Below are 8,611 nucleotides of genomic sequence, written 5' to 3' on the forward strand. Positions count from 1 at the left end.
CTGTAATAACATCAATACTCTCCAAGGCAAATTACGCAATTGAAGCAATATTATCACCATCATATTTAATCAATCATTCTGAGTTTTACATGATTTTTCCCAGATCACTTTTTCACTTTTAAAAATTTCTCTTTAGGTTTTTTACTCTAGGGCATGTGCACTCACCAAAGACAGAGAGGAAGAGGAAGTAAGAAATCCCCCAACTGGGGGGAATAGCCATACTGCAATCTCTGCTCCTTGATTCTCCTCTTAGAATTTTGGGCACACATGCACATGCACCCGGTGTGCTTTTCAAGCTGCTGAGTCTGAGATTCAAACCATGGAGTCAGCTATGTGACATCCAGCAGCTCAGCTGTCCTGCATGCCTATAGGCATTGGTTACACTACATTCCATTCTCCATTTCTCCTTTCCTTTTTTTCATTTCTCCTTTTGGAATTTTGGGCATAGATATATGCTCTGAGTCTTTCTCATGCTGGTGATCAGGGTCTAGATAGGCACTGTCAGCCCTGAGATTGAGCCATCCTAACAACCACACCATCAGCTAGCCCCAGTTATTTCACTTTTATTTCAAAACTATGCTAGATAAGTGTGGCCATTATATGAATGAGTATAATTGACTTCCAGTAGGATGAACTTCAAATGGTTTTAAAAAACCAAAAAGATAAATTTATCAGATAAAGTAGGCAAACTCTCAAAAGAGCAGAGGTCTTATTGATGGCTGCCCCAAAGACTTGAAAATCTTTTAATTTTTATTATTTTAATTGCCAGAGGGCAAATGTACTCATGAGAGGGAGGAGAGACAAAAATGGAGGGAGAGAGCATCCCACAATGGTACATGTGCACACCATAGTCCTTTTTCCATTTCTCCATCCTGTGTGGATTTAGGGCATACATGTACACATTCTTGGTATGTTTCTCAAACCACTGAGGCAGGCTAGGGCTTTAACCTCCAGATGGAACCTAGCTTCCTTGATCTTTAGGTGATAGGGCCAGTCCCTTAAAATTCCTTTTTTTTTTTTTTTTTTTTTTAATGGTTTGCCAAAGGACCACTAGTTGGCAATAGAGGAAGTAAGAAATCACTCCTCAGGAGAGATTGGACATGCCACAGTTCCTTCTCCTCCTGGGATTTTGGGCATGTCTATACATGCAGCTTGCATGATTTTCAAGCTTCCAGGTCCAGGATTCAAATTGCGATGGTCATGTGGGAGTCCAGCACCTTAGCCCCTAAGGCAACTGATGGCCCCATCCTTTGAAATTCTTAAGGACCCTCTTTATCTCTTGTCTGTACTTCTCTCAGTGTGTTGATCTCATTCTTTGAAAATCTTCTTTATAAATTAGGTAAGTATTTCACTGATTAGCAGTGAAAGTGCTGTTTGTTTCCTGGACTTGTGGATAGCACCAATTTGAAAAATACAAGAAAGGATTTTAGCTGTTTTACCTTGGGGTCATTCACCTGCCTTTTGTTCCATTGACAGTTCCTAGTATAGCCCATAAGAAAATCACATCCATTAAAAGAATGTTTCACAGAGGAACTAGTAGAAAGTGTTGAAATAGCTATCAAAAAAATACATGTTCCAATGTGAAAGTAATTAGTTACTTTGTTGTGAATATTTGTAATAGAAAGTATCATTTTTCCTAATTTGCTCCAGAATCTTTGCTTATTAATAGACACACCTCAATAAAAATACCATTTTCTTAATTTTTAATGAAATATCATAAGATCTCCTTTCCCCAGTCTGAGAACAAACATGATTTGGTCCTGCTTACTCCTCCAACCTTATCTCTACAAATATGCGGATCTTTGTTTAATTTTCTAAAAATCTACCAACCTCATTTTATCTGAAGTTTTTTGATTATCTGTCTACTCATTTCACTTAGCTTCCTCTTTTTTCTGAGCTAAAATATTATCCCCAAGAGACCACCTCCTATTATTATAATATTTTTGGCTTTTGATTTATTCATTATTTGTTTCTTCCATTGGATAATAATATTCATACACAGGACAAAGGCCTATGAGTTACCATTCTATCCCCAGAGATTTACATCAAGGCAGGCAGATGGTAAGCTTGAATTAATCGTTAAATTAATTGACTGTTAAATCTATTTGATGCTTTCCAAACTTATTGTAAACAATTTGCTGTCCCCTCTTTTGATTAGATTTCACCTTAGTGGACTTTTGGATCAATAATCTTCAGCTTTCTATCATTACTCTGACTCTATTACTTGTATTGTTCTTCTTCCTCACAAAACACTAGTTTCCTGGCAGTCCTTGTTTTCATTGCCAACTCTGTATGCTGACAAATCTCATTCTTGTTCATGGTTTCATTAGTGCTTACATGCTTATAGCTCAAAAATACTTACAGCTAATGTAATCTCCAGATGCATTCTGATTTTTATTGACTATCTCTCCTGAATATTCTTAAAAGGAGATCAGCATTCCCTTTTGTCCATGTTGTTGAGAGGGAACACCATGAGGCCAGTCACCTACAACAGAAATGCGGCAGTCTTGTCCTGGTTCCATCTTTGCCAATTATGTCCACGTGCACATACTTCATTACTGATGTTAAATTGTATGAACTTTATCTTCCATATAACTCTAAAATTTACCCTTCTGTAACAGTTACTTGTCTCCTTAAACCATAGTATTTATTGTCTATCATGTTCAATTACAAATGCTACCATCAGATTATAGTTTCTCATTATAAATTTGTCTTTCACAGATTTAAACATTTCATTTGTTCCTTTGCCTTCAGAATTGTCTTCATGTAAGTTATATAAAAGCTTTTCTAACCTAACTCACAGGCAGTCACAAATGTATGTGGTGTTAATTCTAAACCAAATAATTTGTAGTCTCTTAAATATGTTCATTTCTTTTATATCTCTGTGCCTTTTCACATTTTTTAACCAACCAGTTGACCAATCCAAAAATTACATATCTAGATACAATTATGATCACTCATCCCATAACATGTCTTGACTACTGTGTTTCAAAATAGCGTGGGGGGTGGGCAGCAGATGGCTTAGTGGTTATGTCTCTGGGCTCCGACATGACCAATGGTTTTTTGAGTATTGGACCCAGTGACTTAAATCTCATGACAGGCGTGTGTGAGTGTGAGCCCAAGACCTCAGAAGGAGAAGGGATTGTGGCATAGTCATCCCTCTGAGGGGTGATTAATCACTTTTCCTCTTACTATTTCTGTCTCTTCAGTAAATACACATGCCTTAAAGTGGAAAAAAAAAGTCTCTAATTAAAATTACTTGGTTGTAGCTCCTTAATGTCCTAAAATTATATGTATTATAAGCATTTAGTATAATGTCATTTATCACATTATATCATAATAATTTGAATTCCTTTTGTATCCTCTACACTTATTATCTGGTTGGAATCAGAGCTAACCCTGTTTACAATTCCAAGTGACTGCTTAGATTGTTCAATGAAATAGGTTTGTCTGGTTTAAAAGAATAAAACTCATTCACAGAAATTCAGGCGAAAAGGAGGCTTAATAGTAATTAAACCCAAATAAAAACTCAGGAATTCTGTTTCTTCAAATTCACTTTCAAGACCTGAAGTCTAACTGGTTCCTCATGGTTTTTTAAGGATTTCTTGTAGTGGAACTTTGGGGAGGGGACAGATAGCATTCTCATGGTTCTGACTGACCCTGATTCCTTGAAGGAAATTACCATATTGATGTAAACTTGAAATACTACCTCTCCTCTTTTGCTTACTCCACACACACACACACACAAACACACACAACAGCTATGTGATCTCTTCACACAAGAAGGTCATGAGTCTAGTGGACAGTGCTGAAGTGTCAAGGGAGAGATTATGTTACACTCCAAAACAAATTTACAATGTCTGTTTGAAATTCCTATTATTGAAAACTTCTTTAAACTTCTTCACCAGGGACGGGTTTCCTGGCCCTTTATATTTTGTTGCAAACATTAACCTCTTCTGACTCGCAAGTCTCCTGATCACCCCTTTACCACTTGGCTTTCTCAGAAGCTCCAAATTCCTCTTTTTCATTAATGAGGACAAGTTAGTTCGATTTAACTTCTTGAACTCCCAAGCTAAATTTATGGCACTTTAGCATAGCAAACTGAACAGATTAAAATAGTATAAAAGCATAAATCAGAGCATTTTGCTACAGGTTAGTTTTTTGTTCTGTTTCTGCTTTTCATTTTACATATACTTTATTGATCGTTTTGCACATGACATGACACACACATAATGGCCACCCTAAAATGGTCATCATCTAAGATCCCAAATGTATATATCAAATCCATTTAAGTTTCTAGGAGAGAAAATATAGAGGGTCTTCCCTTCGCTGTAATTATCTGTTTGACATGTTTAAGTTTCTAAACAAGAAAATGATTGGCTTGTTTTTAAAAAAAGAAATCCCTCTAAATTCTGTGCCTTTAAGGAATGTCTCCTCTTTATCATTTATCCCTAACATTCAGCACAGTCCTGGCCTATAGAGGATATTCAATAAATATGTGCTAAGAGATAAAACATAGGTTCATTTTGGACAACATTATTATCACTAGCAAATTTGTTAAAGTAACATTCTAGGATTTATATTACAAATTAACTGTATTATTGCATAGATAAATTGTTTGATGATTTAATAAAAAAAAAGTTCCTGCTTGTGGATAAGACAAAAAAAAATAGGAATCAAAGTTAAAGTTAGTGTAATGGTGACATCACTATTCCCACATGGCTGACCACAGTTCAAGTCTCAGACATGGTGACTTAAAACTCACACCAGGCACTTGTGAGTGCATGCCAAAGATCCCAAGAGGAGGATGGAGGAGAAGAGATTGCACATAGCCAATCCTCCTTGAGGGGTGATTTCTCACATTCTGTCTCTCTGGCAAGTGCACATGCCTATAACAAAATTCTCTCTTTCTCAAAAATAAAAATTAAAAAAAAGTAAATTTAGTTAAAAAGAACAAAGAATGTAAGAGTGTAATTTTTAAAAGATACAACACACCAATAGAAAGAGATAGAAAACCAATAAGACACCCAAAATAGCTCTTTATTTAAAGAATGATTGGAGTGAAAAGTAAATATTTCTTTTACTATTTCTTTGTATATGTATGTGTATATATAAATATAAAATTTTAGAAGTAGTTCTCAAACATATCTGAGTACTTATTCCTTTTTATACATATACCAAATTTATAAGAAAGTGTTTTACTTTAATTATATTTCTAAATATTTTAGCAATTATATTTTTCTAACACTTTATAAATTTGACTTCATTCTGAAATAACTTATTCAATGCAATCATTATAAGTTTGGGAAAATGTATCCATAAAGCTCTTATTATTAAACATATTCGTTTCAATCTTTGACTTCACAACAGCCTGAACAGTGAGTAGAACAATGCAAAGGGTATTCAAAAAAATTCATGGAAAATTAGAAAATGAGACTTTATTTTGATACAAAAATTTTTGACACCATGCCTTGTTTTTCATAATACACACTTCCCATGAATTTTACGAGGAACCCTTATCCTATAAAAAAAAAAGAGTTTAAATGGACATAACTTTTTTTTTCTTTTAATTCTTAGTCACACTTGTTATCAACCAGAAGTCAAGCTAGATATTAATTATTCCAATATATCGGTCAAGGAAAAGCTAGACCAGCCAGACCTGGAACAGAAGGAAAATGATTGGCAGCTTCCAGGGAAACTAAACCTTCACTACAGGAAATGAATTCCATTCCATTTTGGTTTTACAAACAAATAACTTAATTGAAAAGATACTTAGTGTGTTGGAAAAACTGAGTTCCCATTACAGATTTCTTGTTCCATAGACCGTTTCTAAAGGAAAACTTGATGATCAAAACCTAGTTAATAATTCTGAAATTTATCTGCATTCCAAAATGATTACAGATTTTCAGAGAAATGACTCAAAAGTTTTTAAGTGCATAAGTCTGTGTGTATATATTCAGTTTTAAATATATCTTTACATAGATCTTGTTAAACTAAAACCAATTACTATTCCTAATTCACTAATCATATAATAAATATAATAGTGTAATATATTCATAAATTAAACATATAGGTGTATACATGTGTGTTTAAAAAATTTCAGAAAGTTGTTCAGAAACCTTTACTCACTGTTTCTCACAGCATAACAACCTATTCCTAAGTGTAAACAGCATAAACTAAAAAAAAAAATTAAATACTCTCACACACATACACACAAACACATAAATATTATAAATAATTTTTTTTTCCCTAAAAGTACTCCCACAAATTTCTCAGGGAAATGATCACATCTTAACATTAAAAATTGTGTAAAAACCAAAAGACTAGTTAACTTTTGGTAATTAAACTTTAGTTGACATCTGTATTTTAAATTAATTATTTGACTTGCGTAAACTGTCCTTATACAAGCATTGCAATAAGAAAGTTTGCCTAATGAGTTGCATTTGACTCGTAATAGCTTTAACTCTTACTCTATATTCTCTCTTCCCTCTGTTATAAGAATTCCAAATTGCCTAGTTTGTAAGGAGGACTTCTTCATACTTGACATCTCATTGACATATATGTTCCCAGTGTTCCCAGTTGGTTTATACCAAGCTCCCTGCATGCTAAGCTTTTTTGTGTTGTTGTTAAAATCTTTTGGTTTGACCTTTCTAGGGGGAACCAAAAGGAATGATAAAATGGCCTAGCTATAGTTGGTGGCCAAAAAGAAATACAAAGCAATTCCATGTTTTTGTTCAGGGCATTTGAAATGCATGCATATCCAACATCATTTGCAGTAACACCGACCAGTGAAATTCTTTCTAGTTTCTATGACCTGTTTCTTTTATTTCTTCAAATGCTATATTTTAGGGTGGAATGTCCTGAACCCTGTCTTATGCAAAGGGTCATTAAGGGTTAATGATAATATAGTTTTGTTTTAAATGCTGTCTTGTTCTGGTTTTGATGCTTTGACTAGCAGCTGGGTTAGTTCTTCCTCTTGAGCACTTTTTATGTCTATACCCCCAATATTGATAGATCCTTTACCAAGTTCTCTAATACCAAGGTCAGTAAACCATTATCCTAATTGCCAAAGGCTTGGGTACCTGGATAGGGATAGACCTTAAGCTCTAGAGTCCATGTGAAATTATTCAAATTAACCAATTCACAGAGAAATCATGAATCTAGTTAATCCTACCCTACTTGTGGCACATCAGTATCCCTCTACAGCTGCAGCGGTCTTCTGCTTGTCAAAGCAGAAGGAGTATGAGGGACAGCTCCCTGTGTGGCAGCCTCCTCTTGTTTGAACTTAGAAATAATAACTCTGCCTTTTGTCTACCCCGTGTGTCATAGTGTTTTGTCCTGCCATCAAAGGAACCCTTGAATCTTAGAAAACAATTATGTATACCTCAGTTGTCCTGATATACTGTGCTATTAAGTTAGTCTATTTTTTTTAAAAGAATAATAATAAATTAATAAGATGTAACCACTATGAACACTGGAAAATTCTTGCTTTTATTTCTCATTCAGCTCTTTTTTGTTACAAAATTATAAGTTTAGCTTCAATTAGAACAGATCACACTTTTCTGATAGCTTCCAGGACAATGGTATTATTAATTATCAATCCTATCTGGCTTTGTAAATGAATCAGGACATATTCATATTACACAGAAAGAGAAACTGTTTTTCAGAAATTCTCCTCTAATGACTAATATAGAAATATAGTGCACATGTGTGTGTGTGTGTGTGTGTGTGTGTGTATATATATATATATATATATAATGCACAGTGGGACAAGCATACATGAAACATTTGGTGGGTCTGGTTTTTATTTTGAGATTTTTGTCTTAGGGTGAGGGAAAGTAAGAAATCACCCTTCTCCCGGGGGGGGGATAGCCACACTGTAATCTCTTCTTCTCCATTCTTCTCTCAGGATCTTGGGCATGCACACACATGTGATCAGCATGAGTTTAAGCCGCCGGATCCGGTACTCAAACCACGGTTGACCATATGGAAGTCCAGTAACATAACCATTAAACCAACTGCTGGTCTCCGGATAATATTTTTATCCTTTTTATTTTTACATTCTTTTCTACTCCATCCATTAAACTATTATATATGATCTAAGAAGAAATATCTAACTAAAATTGTCACCTAATCAGCAATATGATTTTAGAGTCCGCAGATCAGAGCTTAACTCATAAATGTTAATAGTGGAAATCAAATTTGCTGTTGATTATTTTTCTTATCATTTGTTTGAAACTTTAAACATACTAATTATCAGTAATACCAAATCCACATGAATATATACTTATCTATATAAGAACAAAGCAGAATAAGCTAGAGACAAAATATATAAAACTGAAGAAGTATACTATAGGATTCCATAGTATACTATCAAATTATGGAATTGTTATCATTTATTTCTATCTCAACAGTTTAGACTTTAAATATTTTCAGAGTAAACATTTAAAATGGAACTTGCATCTGTTTTTTTAGAAAGGCAGAGAAATGAGAATGGACAGCTTCAACTCAGGGAACAAGTGTCACTCTCAGTGTATGCGTACCACCAAGCCACGATAACGTCCTGAACATGACAGGACATTGGAAGGACCCAGTGTTCTGTACAGTGAAG

Source organism: Tupaia chinensis, unplaced genomic scaffold (genome assembly GCF_000334495.1).
Source record: "Tupaia chinensis unplaced genomic scaffold, TupChi_1.0 Scaffold000606_1, whole genome shotgun sequence".
NCBI lineage: Eukaryota > Metazoa > Chordata > Mammalia > Scandentia > Tupaiidae > Tupaia > Tupaia belangeri.